The sequence below is a fragment of the Anolis sagrei genome, chromosome 2, assembly GCF_037176765.1.
Source record: "Anolis sagrei isolate rAnoSag1 chromosome 2, rAnoSag1.mat, whole genome shotgun sequence".
Taxonomy (NCBI): domain Eukaryota; kingdom Metazoa; phylum Chordata; class Lepidosauria; order Squamata; family Dactyloidae; genus Anolis; species Anolis sagrei.
The window spans coordinates 59,038,796-59,052,783 of NC_090022.1; the positions used below are offsets into that span (position 1 = coordinate 59,038,796).

The 13,988-nt window shown below is 39.1% G+C and overlaps 1 protein-coding gene across 18 annotated transcripts in view; it reads left to right on the forward strand.

Moving 5' to 3' along the window:
• The window catches only part of ERC2 (ELKS/RAB6-interacting/CAST family member 2), a 691,106-nt gene that overhangs the window by 586,758 nt on the left and 90,360 nt on the right, over window positions 1-13,988 (forward strand). The gene's annotated exons all lie outside the window — the stretch shown is intronic.

A 13,988-nucleotide genomic window follows, 5' to 3' on the forward strand; every position in this document is an offset into this window, starting at 1 on the left:
TTAGAGTCTGTTTTCATGTCCCACCCAGGACATCTGCTCTCTCTAGCTTTCATTCTCTTTCTCCACATGTTCTCCTACTTTCCTCCATTGCCATCACAAACCTTCAAATTCCTTTTTAATGTTTCTTCCCATAGAATCATAAACTTACTTTACTTACTTAGGCGATCCCTCATTGCCTGAGTAGGATTGTCTTCCTAGATCGGTTTACTGGTAGTGGGTACGTCGGTGACTGTGGACACCCTTTTCTTGATCGGCATGTTCTCCCACAATGAGCGCATTGGTTTCCAGGTGGAAGGCGGTCCCAGTTGGGTTGGCTTGATGCGCCTTTCTCTTGGCACGTTTCTCTCTTTCGCCCTCCATTCATGCCTCTTCAAATTCTGCAGCACTGCTGGTCACAGCTGACCTCCAGCTGGAGTGCTCAAGGGCAAGGGCTTCCGAGTTCTCAATGTATATGCCAGAGTTTTTAAGGTTGACTTTGAGCCCATCTTTAAATCTCTTTTCCTGCCCACCAACATTCCATTTTCTATTCTTGAGTTCGGAGTAGAGCAAGTGCTTTGGGAGATGGTGGTCGGGCATCTGGACAACGTGGCTGATCCAGCAGAGTTGATGGCGGAGGACTATCGCTTCAATGCTGGTGATCTTTGCTTCTTCCAGCATGCTGACATTTGTCCACTTGTCTTCCCAAGAGATTTGCATGATTTTCTGGAGGCAACACTGATGGAATCATTCTAGGAGTTGCATGTGATGTCTGTAGGTAGTCCACGTCTTGCAGGTGTATAGTAGGGTTGGGAGGACAATAAACAAGCACCTTGGTATCCCTATGGATGTCCCGGTTCTCAAACACTCTGTGCTTGCAAAACAATCATACTGTTGGAAGAGACCACAAAGACCATGAAGGAATACACAATCAATGGACCTATTTGCCTTTCCCTTAGTTTTAATAACAGGACTGACAGATTGACATATTCCTGGCAGAAACTGGACAGAATGCTTTCATCTCTTCCTAGTCCTGTTAGGCTATTATGGCCAGCCTGTCAAAGGTTTCTTTTCTTATGGCATTTTTTTCTCCATTTCTTTTAGATTTTCCTTATCTTTATTTGAGATCTTCCTTCAATGTACTTTCCAAAATTTCTCCCAGCACCACATTTTAGCACATCTTCCCGCCATCTGTCAATCCAAACCATTGATTCCAAATAGTACAGAAAACACATAAATATGTATATTTAAAAAGTCTTTTAAAAAGAATCGAATGTGAGGGAAGCTAGACTTGACAGATTTGTCCATCGAGGAATTGAACAATGGTGATAGCATTTCTGTTGGTGATGTCTCCCTTTACTTTTTTTGCCAAAATTGAGACTCAAGTGCTCTACTCTTGTTTGAATCCCTGTAAACCTATATTACATCTGAATTGATTTACTGCCTCTTCTTGAAAGGTTCTACATTGTTAACACCAATATTTTTAGACAGGAACAAACTAATCTGTTCCATAAATTTGGTCAAATATTATTTAAGGTTGGTTTTGAGGGACGAGTTTGAAAACAAATTTATTTCATTGTACTTGAGATGAAAGAACGTGAGATTTTAAAAATAAATAAATGCAGGATAAAATGAAATGGTGAAACCGAAAGGAATTAAACTAATCCAGAGGATAAAGTTGCCTAATATGAATAAATTTAGTATTACTGTCTGTCATCTAGACCTAATTACTTCCTTTTGCTCTATATTATGACCAATATAGAGTATTTGTAGGCAAAGGAAGCAATAGGTGTAAATGGTGGGTAATAGTTTTGCTTTTGGGTTGTTGTAGGTTTTTTTGGGCTCTATGGCCATGTTCTAGAGGCATTCTCTCCTGACGTTTCACCTGCATCTATGGCAAGTGTCCCCAGAGATAGTGTGGGTTTTGCCTTTGTCTTGAATGTCATCTTTTCCTTGGGATATAATGCCTAACTGCTTTGTATGTGAAGATTTGACAAACAAAGTTCAGCCTTTTTTACAAAACTGAATGGAAAACCTAAACAGTAACAAACCCCCAAAGAAATCTGGCTTCTAAAATAAGTAAATAAAGAAATTAAAAGAACATGCTGAATCTATGCACAATAAAACAAAGCTGAGCAGTATAGCGTGTCATAGTTTTGTACCAAGGGAATTGGAAACTGTTTCTTTAACTTTTCTTTTGAGGAGAAACCTTGTTTGGTTTTAAAAGAGCACATTAAACCTTTTCTTTCCAGCTTACAGAACCTCACACACAGACCAGAAAAAAGAATTTGCAAAGGAATCCAAATATGGAGATACTGAAAAATATTGGATTAGATGAACTATGACAGAATATTTGGAGTGGCCAAATAGCAGCAGGGGTTCAACTTCAAAAACAGCAGGATCTTGTTCTTTGCAGGCATGAGTGACATATGGCCAGCAAAATGGGGGATGAGATGGGATATTTAGTTGATATATGCTTTCTTTTTAAAAAGGTCCTGATTCAGGAATTCCGGGTGAGTGCTGTAGGTACATCTTTTGAAAGGCTATTTTTCTACTTTGAACAAATAAGGAATATAATATTAAAGAAACAAGATGGGGTAGAAGCCAATATGTGAGCAGAACAAAGATTGTGATGCTATTTCACTGTATGAAAATTGCTTCTCATTAAGGATAGACAGATCTGTCAATTTCACTTATGTTCAGTTTTTCCAGTTGTCAGGTAATTTTGTCCCATTTCTGCATGAGTATATAATTTTTAAGAAGCTCATACAAACATTCATATACATCTTTGCGAATATTTTTCCTTTTATAAACATTATACAGTTGTACCTAATATGTAATCTTAATTAAAATATATGTTATAATTCATTACTTTGATGTATATAAAAGTTTTTGCCCATCATACACATTTTTGTATATGGATTTTCACTATGAAGCTGCATCACAAAATTTCCACAAGTGCAAGTATACTGAGGTATACTTCTCTTTTAGCCTGTGTTTCGGTTCAGAAAGTGTGAAGTTGATGAATCAAATGAACTCAAATGAACAATACCCTCTCTAACATAGAAATTAATCAGGGGGGTTTCTTCCTTCTTTTTTGGTTCTTAATCTGTTGCTTATGTTGTACAGATAATGTATGCCCAATCTGGGTCACCATCAAATCTGGACTACCGTGGCCAAGTCAGACTTCCCAAGGTACGGGCGCAGCTGGCGCACAAGTTTTAACTGTGCGAATGCTCCCCTGGTCACCGCTGAAACCTGAGGTTCCAGGCTCAGCGATGAGTCCAAGATCACACCCAAGCTGCGAACCTGTGTCTTCAGGGGGAGTGTAACCCCATCCAACACAGGCTGTAACCCTATACCCTGTTTGGCCTTACGACTGACCAGGAGTACCTCTGTCTTGTCTGGATTCAATTTCAATTTGTTCGCCCTCATCCAGACCGTTACAGCGGCCAAGCACCGGTTCAGGACCTCAACAGCCTCCTTAGTAGAAGGTGGAAAGGAGTGACAGAGTTGGACATCATCTGCGTACAGGTGACATCGTACCCCGAAACTCCGGATGATCTCTCCCAGCAGCTTCATGTAGATGTTAAACAACATGGGAGATAGTATAGAGCCCTGAGGAACTCCACAAGACAAAGGTTGTGGAGTTGAGCAGGTATCTCCCAATAACTCCTGGGATCGACCCTCTAGGAAGGACCAGAGCCACTGTAAAACAGTGCCTCCAAGGCCCATTCCCGCGAGGCGTCCCAGAAGGATACCGTGGTCGACGGTATCAAAGGCCGCTGAGAGGTCCAGCAGAACTAACAGGGACACACTCCCCCTGTCTAGCTCCCGGCGAAGATCATCGACTAAGGCGACCAAGACTGTTTCAGTTCCATGTCCCGGCCTAAAGCCAGACTGTGCCGGATCTAGATAATCAGTGTCTACCAAGAATACCTGGAGTTGTGAGGCCACCACACATTCCAAGACTTTGCTCAAAAAGGGAAGATTGGATACTGGCCAATAGTTGACGAATTGAGTGGGCTCCAGTGATGGTTTCTGCCAGGGATATGCCAATTTGTCTCTCCAATTATGATTTTGTCTCCCACAACTATTCTAGTTCCATCCATGATGCATTCTTTGATATTTTTTAAATTTTATGCATATTTAGGTTTATATTGGCCAAATCGTGTGTGTGTGTGTGTGTGTTTTTCTGAAACCTTTGCCATTTTAGTTGTTCATATTTCTCAGTATATATGTATTATTTGTGGTTTTTTCATCCCAGCAGTAGTACAATATGTGGCTTTCTGGGGGAAGGTTTTTTTTTATTCATTGGCAGTCTCAAGAAGGGCAAAATGGAGGGGGTGGTGGTATTTTTTAAATTGAAATGTGTATCCTGTTAATTTTATTTTTCTGCAATATACGGGGTGTATAAAACATTTTGTTGTTGCATTATAATTCACATCATTGAATAATAAGAGATTACAACACATTTAAGATATCACCTTCTGGAGGAAGACATAACAATGTTAGTTAGATGTTGTTGTGTTTCTTTAAATCATTTTTTACTTAAAGCAATCCTAAGATGAACCACATTGGATTTCTTGGCAAGATTTGTTCAGAGGTGGTTGCCTTTGCCTTTCTCTGAGGCTGAGTAATGGCCATATCACACAGGGGAGCCCCCCCCCCTTTTTCTGGTGCTGTTTCACCAGTAAGCCACTTTGTACCACTTTGTAGCACATAATAATGCCGATGTCAACATATCATTTTCTTACATTCAAGGGAGTGGAGTGAGACCATAAGATGTTATGCTGAAATAGATGGGTTTTAAAGGTGCGTTCTTTTTATAATGAAACAGATTGATATTATTATTATTATTATTATTATTATTATTATTATTATTACTTTATTTATATCCTGCCACCATCTCCCCGAAGGAACTTGGGACGGCTTACAAAGCACTCCAGGGTGCACATATAACATACAACTGGCAAAACCAGTGAAAAGATATAAAACAAGTCACATAAAATTATAACAACAACCCCTCATCAACACATGTTAAAATCAAAACAATGCAATTTTAAAACAACAGTAGATAAAACTAACTGCCATCAATTCACGGATGCCAAGTGTCAGTGTCATATGGGCCCATTCAGCCTACTTAAGGTCAAAGGCCTGTCTGAGCATCCATGTTTTCAGGTTTAATTGAAAGGATTGAAGGGTGGGGGCTAATCTAATATCTTTTGGGAGGGTTTTCTAGAGCCGGTGGGCCACCACAGAGAAGGCCCTCTCTCTCATCCCCACCAGCCGCACATGAGATAGTGGTGGAACTGAGAGAAGGGCCTCCCTTTCGATCTCAGAGCCCGCATCAGTTCATAGAAAGAGATACGGTCTTGAAGATAGGTTGGACCCGAAGAATATAGGGCTTTATAGGTAATAACCTGCACCTTGAATTGAACCCGCAAAAGGGCGTGTTATGTTCCCTGTAGCTAGCGCCAGTTAATAATCTGACAGCTGACCTTTGCACTAGCTGCTGTTTCCGGACTGTCTTCAAAGGCAGCCCCACGTAGTGTGCATTACAGTAGTCCATTCTAGATGTAACTAAGGCCAAGTCAGACTTTTCGAAGTACTTTCGCAGCTGTTGCACAAGTTTTAACTGTGAGAAGGCCCCCTGGCCATGACCGACACCAGACCCTATACTCAGATCGGCTTCGTGACTGACCAGGAGGACCTCTGTCTTGTCTGAATTAAGTCTCAGTTTGTTGGCCCTCATGCAGTCCATCACAGCTGTCAGGCACTGGTTTAGGATCCAGGGAGCTTCCCTGGAGTTCGGTGGAAAAGAGTAGTAGAGTTGTATGTAATCTGTGTAGAAATGACACACAAATCTGCTGGGATATGGCTGACTTTCTCTTGAAGTCAGGTGGGATATGGCTGTCTTTCTAAAAAAAATCAGCATATTAGGTATGCAGTATTTCTTCTTATTTCTTTGAAAACTTTATATTTTAGTGCCATTTAAGGAACTTTAAGCCTTCTGGGGGGTATTTCTTATATTTTTAAAGAAGATAATTTTAGAAACAACATGATCAATAAAACATTATTGTTAGTCATAATGTAACAAGCAATGCTATCATGCCAGGAACATCTTTGAAAATTTACAAGTGTTAACGCATTCATTCTTTAAAATAACATTTCAAACTCTGGAAAGATGCTACGAAGGCATTGAGAATTTTTTTGTAAGCATAGCAAACAACACTGTAATGGGAGAAAGTAGGCTCAAATGGAAGGCCTACAATAAGATGAAAATATATGTAAAAGGAGCAAATCGGATTAGTTGTTTGTTTGTTTTCTTTAAAAAATCATCCTCTTTTTCATTTAGCTACATGCTCTATACAAAGAGGTCCTCAGGTCTATCTAGAAGGAGCCAAGGCATGTAATGTTCATGCTTGCTTAGTTTACCAGCTGGCCTTCTTGGTTGGAAGAAAAAGATCTAACTATAAATTAAAAACATATAGTTGCACTGAAAATTAAAACTGTAAAATTCAAAATAGTAATTGTACTGATCCAAACAGGATTTTCTCCTGTATGCATGGAAAAGATCATATTTCTCTTTTGTTGTAACTTACAATACAGTATGATTGAGATGCCATGTGGTATGTCGGATAGTTTTAACAGATGCACACATACATTATTATATATTTTTAAAATCTAAATTAGATATATAGTAGTGTAATTCAGTATCCTTTTCCCCAAGTGTGTTCTTCCTGGCAACCCTCCTTAAAACTTGGCATCACACAGCACAATTTGGGTGGGTGGAATTGCATGATTTGTTTGTTTTCACTACTGCTTTGGGTTTGTTGAGCAAGGAGACACCCTTTGTATCAGGAAGAAAAGCTACCTTGACATGCCAACTAATTTCATGTGTTAGAAAAGAGAGAAGGGTGGAGTGGAGGTGAGGGAGAAATAGAGAAAGACCAGCAGCTACTGTGATTTATTTAAACTTCTGGAAGATTGTTCTCATGATGACTGGAGAAGTGGAGAAAGAAAATATATGAGAGTGAATAAAAAATTGTCCTGCTGAGCTAGATCAGTGGTCCCTCCAAGGTTGCCATCTCATTTTACATGTTGTACTTAGATCTGGCTACCCAAGCACAAAATACAAAATCTCACACATCAGTTGAAAATGGCATGCTTGCATTTAATTTACTGCCTTTTCAGCTAAATAAATGGAAGAGTAGTCTTGGAAACAGCAGGAATGCCGGTTCTGTGTTTTTAACTGAGGACAGGACTGATTCACACATTCACACGTTGCTCTCAATTGACAAAAAGCACATCCTTCTTTGTAACTTGATCTTCACAGTTGAATACAGATTGAGCATCCTTAATCCAGAAACCTGAAATCCAAAATACTACAACATTTGAAACTGTCCACATGGGTGGCTGGGATTGTGACATCTTTGCTTTTTGATGGCTCAGTGTCCATAAACTTTGTTACAAACACACAATTATTTAAAATATTGTATGACTGCTTTCAGAGTATATGTAAATGTGGGTCTCATCTCCAAGATCTCATTAAACACACACACACATACACATATATATGGAAATGAACATATTTCAAAATTCTGGTCCCAAGCATTTCAGATGAGCAATATGCAACCTATGCATAAAAAGAGAAAAGTGGACACAGCTTCAGATTCTATTGCTTGACTGAGGCCAATGACAGTGTCACACTAAAGTCAACAAGAATAACTTCATGATTAAACCATTCTCAGATGCTAAACCCTTCTATCTTTGAGCAGAAAATGGGATTTCAGCAGATGTTGCTTTAAAATAAACCCAGTTTCTGAATTCACCTGGCAACCTAGGTAATACCAAAAAAGCATATAACCAAATTCAAAGCTAAAGCAGGGCAGGCTCTAAACCAAGACTGGACATGCAGCATAGGAAATTGTCATAACAGATTTGTTACAGTATCTCCTTAGCAACAAATAAATATAGTCCTCTCCTCCTGTAGGTTGAGGCAGATGATAATGGAGTCTCACTAGATCAGCTGCTCACCTTGACTGAGAGTCACCTACCTTTAGCAGCTTACTTCCAATATTGGCCCGTGAATCACTTGCCAGCATTCACATTCATGTTACAGAATTGTAAAAAAGAGATCTTGTAGTACTTTAGTGATTAACTGAGAGAACAGGGTTGATAGCCCAAGCTTTTATAGATACCTGATGATATCTCAAGATTTATTTATTTATTTATATCCCACTTTACTCCCAGCTTGGGACTCAAAAAAGCAAAAACATAACATACAATAAAAGTAGACAGCACCATTAGTTATGAAAGCTTACACTACCAACTTTGTTCTCTCTAAGGTTCTACATGGTCTGTTTTCATTATAAAGAGGATGACATTGTTGCAGGGAACAGGCAGACAAAGAAGGGTGTGGCGGGAGGTTGAAAGCTTTTTTCCATTCAGCATTAAGTATACACTGAATATTAAGTGTATGGAAAAGTCTTACTGTGTATGAAGAGCAATAGTAATGCCAGTAGTACCGCCTCCTAGGGTACTTGTGAAGACGTAAACTTGATTTAGATCTGGGGTGGGAATTGTGCAGACCTCCAGGTATTGTTAGACTGCAGCTCCCACCATTTCTCATCATTGCCTATGTGACTCAGGCCTCCTAAGTTGCTGAGTAGCATGATTCTCACTCCTGAATTAGATGCCCATTTACAATTCTATTTTGTCTGTCTGTAGATGTTCCTCATTGTCTCTGAAATCTCCTTTGCTATCCTTCCAAGGGCTTTTGCACCAGACCTTGCCCTTTCAACATAGTGAGAACAGCTGTCTCCACAGAGCCAGATTTTGTACTTCAGGCATGCCCTGGACAAGAGCAAGGAACTCAATCTGTTTTGCAGATTGATGGGAATGCCACCCAGAAGTGCATCTCCCTGTGATGGTATTCCCTGCAGTAGGCATAACATTATCACATGCCCACAAAGGGCTGGTGCAGAGAGTAGGGCAAACTTGTGGCATTAAAGCAGGTTGGTTGCTAAAGTAAGTTGTAAGCTGGTGGATGCTATTATGCCTTTATTGAAGTGGGTTTTTTTAAAAAAAATCGTGTTTACACTGGATTCATTTTCTCTCTTTGGATGACCTTGATGTTTTGTTACAGTGGGCCTTTGATATCATCTGAGGTTTGGTTCGAGGACCACTCATAGATTCCAAAATCAATGGATGCTCATGTCTCATTATATATGTGCCTTATTACAATATAATGGCAACATCACTGTGGATGGTTTTTTTTTTTTTGTCGTGTCAGGAGTGACTCCTGGTGTGAGAGAATTGGACGTTGCCCAGGGGACGCCTGGATGATTTGATGTTTTTATCATCCTTGTGGGAGGCTTCTCTCATGTCCCCGCATGTGGAGCTGGAGCTGATAAAGGGAGCTCATCCGCCTCTCCCCGGATTCGAACCTGCAACCTGTCAGTCTTCAGTCCTACTGGCACAGGGGTTTAACCCACTGCGCCACCGAATATAGGGGGCTCCTTTCATGAATATAGAATTTATGGGCACAGAAGCCATGGATATAGACAGCTGACTATTGCTTTTCTTTTCCTTTGCTATTCTATCTGTATTTTGTTCAATAACTAAAGAGTAAGTTCTGAGACAAGGGATCCAAACTGACAGGAAAATTATTTGGGCTAAAACTTAAGAAAAGCTTCTTGATGGAATGGTGAAAGAGTTGTTTGCTTTGGAAAGATCTGCTTCAAAGTTTTTTAAACAGAGGCTAAAAGATTGATAAACTGGGAGCTGCAGAATTGGATGTTCTGCATTGGAAAACTGTTGAATGAGATGACCCTTAATGTTCTTCCGGCTCTATGGTTCTGTGCATCAATCCATGTGGGCGTATCAGTGCCAACTGCAACAGGAATCTGTCACACCAGCCTACAGTTGCTGGATACAGTTGAAGTAACTTATTGCCTGCTTTATGGACTGATTATTCCATGACATTGGGCAGAAAAAGCACATTTTCTTATAACAATGACATCCTTATTATTACATTATTGGCAATTTTCCAGTTCCTGTGAAATTTTCCATTATAATATTCTTTTCAGAGGCGAGGAGATTGGAAATATGTATGGGAAGGGAGGTAATGAAAGCTGATTTGGGTAGTGACATCTTACTATGCACAAATATTTCCAAAAAGTAATATTTCCTGTCATTAAAGCTGAAAATATTTCATGACTTTCTAAGGAGATTGTCATCACTGGATTTATTTTACATTAAATTACTGGTCCATGGCCTCTCTGCAGCAGTCATTTAAATATTTTAAAGTTTTCCTGATCCTTAATTTTCATCTTGTTTTATTTTTGATTATGAATATAATGTAATAATATATAATAATATATTATGAAAATAATTGAACTAGAGCATGTAGAATAAACCCCTGTAGGTTAAATTACATAATTACTTTTAATTATGTAATTATAGTGTTTTTAAGCATGTGGAGGTGAAAGGTTGCTGTTAGATGAAGAAGTCATGACAAAGAACACCATGTATTTAATTCTGTCTTTCTTTAGATTTCATACAAAACATTCAGTGAGATCTGTCCTTGACCTTGGACATTGGGTTATTATAGCAAATATAGTCCGGATCTGGTGTTTAGAATCATAGAGACACCTTTGTAATTCACTAAGTACACTTTACCAAAGACTTCATTTAGCTTTAGTATAGTCCATAAGTAATCAGTGGTGGGAACTTAACTGACAGCAATTTAACATGATTGGGTAAGGTAATTACATAATTACCAGTAGTGTTTATAAATGCATAAGGATATTTTTATTGGGAGAAGAATCAATTGCTTTCTTACTAAGAAGAAAACTAAATAAACAAGTGTGTTGTCACAGGTTAAGAGGACATGTTCCTCTTATGAAACGTGTTCTTGTTATGTAGTTAAGTGCATTTACTTTACTGTGAGAATTTCTGTTTTGCTTCAAACCCCTGCAATGTCATCTGTTTTTTTTTTTAAAAGAGCATAGTCAGTATATCAAATGGCTATTTTACAGTCTAAAAACGATAGAGACCAGGGTTGAAATCCCCACTTATCCATGGAAACCCACTGGGTGACCTTGAGCAAGTCACACTCTCTCAGTCTCAGATGAAGGTAAAGAAATCAACATCTCTGACAAACTTTGTGGAGAAACCTCTGTGATAGGTTCAATTTAGAGGTACTGTAAGCTAGTAATGACTTGAAGGTGTGCAACAACAGCTCCATCTATTTATCTTTCCATCATCTATCACCTATCTATCATCTCTAGGGGGAAATCATTGTTACATTTTGAATTTTAGTCTGAATATATTTCAGTCAATTATTAACATACTTTTGATTCTATGTGAGCCAAGGCATGGTGTTGTCTGTCATTGTGTGTAGAATCAAGAAACATTGGAGATGGATTTGCTATTAACTCTGGGCAAATTGCTCTTTACGATACAAAAAGATAATTCAGGTATCTTTGTATGTTCCTCATCATAAGATGAGCTTGGGTTTCATCTACACTGAATGCTTAGGTGAGTTTGGCAGAAACCAGTTTCTGCCAACCTTTTTCTTGTGTAGAATCAAGAAACATTGGAGGTGGATTTGCTATTAACCCTGGGCAAATTGCTCTTTATTGTAAAAAAAAAAGAAAAGAAAAGAAAAGATAATTCGGTTTGTTTTTGTTTTGTTTTTTTTTCATGTCAGGAGTGACTTGGGAAATGGCAAGTCACTTCTGGTGTGAGAGAATTGGCCGTCTGCAAGGATGTTGCCCATGCCCAGGGTACACCTGGATGTTTTGATGTTTTACCATCCTTGTGGGAGGCTTCTCTCATGTCAGTTGGAGCTGACAGAGGGAGCTCATCCACACTCTCCCTTGATTTGAACCTGCAACCTGTCAGTCTTCAGTCTTGCCGGCATAAGGGTTTAACCTACTGTGCCACTGGGGGCTCCTAGATAATTCAGGTATCTATGTATGTTTCTCATCATAAGATGAGCTGGGGGCTCATCTACACTGAATGCTTATGTCAGTTTGGCAGAAACCAGTTTTGTTCTGTGCATGTTTACATTCAAGTCCAGGAAGATTATTATATTAACCATGGAAGGTGGATTTCCAAAATCCACAATAATCATGCAACAGAGCCTTGGCAGCCACTGGAGACTGTGGTCTCTCTTCCCACCCACCCCCAATTTCTGAGTGAAAAAAACACCAGGGTTCTAGAGGCATATGAGGTGGAAACCAGAAGAAAAAGTGACAGTGAACAGTGGAGGTGATCAATTACCTGTCAGTTGGCTCCCTGCTGCCCAGCTATGTTTTTGTGGCCTTTTCCAGCAGCCCTCCCAGCCCTGTGTTCTGAATTTTACAAAGTACTTCAGTGCAGGCAGATGTCTACAATGTGCTTTGTATTCTGTGGAACCGATTTGGGGCTCACTGCTGTGAATTAAGGAGCTTATCTTGGACTTTCCACCAACCTTGCTTGATACTTTTTATTTCCCTTAACCCACAGTATGCTTTGGCAGAGTATATTTCTAGCCACCACAGTTTAAAGCTAGCTTCAAACTGCATTATATGGTCAGTGTAAAAGCTATAAGTCATGTTTAGTATGATGCTTAAGTGGAGGCCTTACATCAGCTATGATCTCAATGGGTCTGCTTCAAATATGATTAAATAGGGATCCATACAGGTTAAGCACCTCTTATTCAGAATTCGGCAATCCAAAATAATTGTTCATATGGCTGGCTAAGGTAGTAACATGTTTGGTTTTTCTGATGGTTCAATGTACACAAACGTTTTTTCATGCACAAAATTATAAAGATTATTATATTAAATTACCTCTGGACTGTGAATAAGGTACATTTCAAGCATAAATGATTTTCATGTTTAGACATGAGCCGTATCTCCAATATATCGCATGATGCTCATGCAAATGCAAATACTGCAAAATTGGGGGGGGGGGGGGGGGAATCTTGTCCTAACCATTTTGGATAATACATAATCTACTTCTACATTTCATAACTGAGTATTCTGTCTTGTAGAGTGGGAATGTGATCCTTTCCACATGTGTACTGATGTTATTTGTTTGGGAATATATCCCAGAAATGCATAGCTTGTTCTGATTGGAAGCTGATGTCTTTAGTCTTTCAATAACCTGTCCCTTTATCAAAGATACTGCTCAGTAAAAACTTAAGCCACTGCTTGAGAAGGTGGCTTAATAAAAATCCTTCAACTGATCCAGTGGGTTTGATTCTTCCACACAGCAAGGAGATGCAAGCAGCAAACTGAAGAAAGAAAGCATGTTGTGCCAGGTGTTGATACACTCTTTATTGGCAATTGTGTACACACTGAAGAAATTTGATTTTGAAGAGTGAGATGAAAATGAAAAGCTAAATGTTGCATGGCAGCTGCATAGCAACTGAGTGGCAGAAGAATTTGGGTGGAAACATGTTTTCTAACTAATGATGGAGAGGATATTCAAAAAGGTTTGTTAAATGGGCAATAAACATGTTTCCTTAGTATTAGGAAAGTAAGTAGTGAGGAGACTTCTGGGATGACAAGAATATTTACAGTTTGGACTTACTCAGTACAAAATTTGCACATTTTGTGCAGAAAACGGCAATTTTGGACAAGAAACACGGAAAATAATATTTCTGTCCAGAATTGCTATATTGTATGAGGAGATATTTGTATGAGGAGAAAAGACTGTTTTTGGAACAAAAAATGCCACATTTGAATTTTACATGGAATAAGTCCCAAACAGCAAACAGTCTTCATTGCTTTCTTTGACAGTGACATTAGCAAAGAAATGCATCTCTGTTTCCAGCTTGGAGCTAGTAATAGCCACAAGGGGGAAATATAAGTACAATATTTTGAGACAGAATGTTAACCCTCCTTAACTCTTGGAACCCAATCCTATGATGTTATCCTTGGTATTAATGTACTGACCCAAATTAATCCCAGTATTCAGGTACTGGTTTTCTCCAGTCCTTCTACCAAAATTAC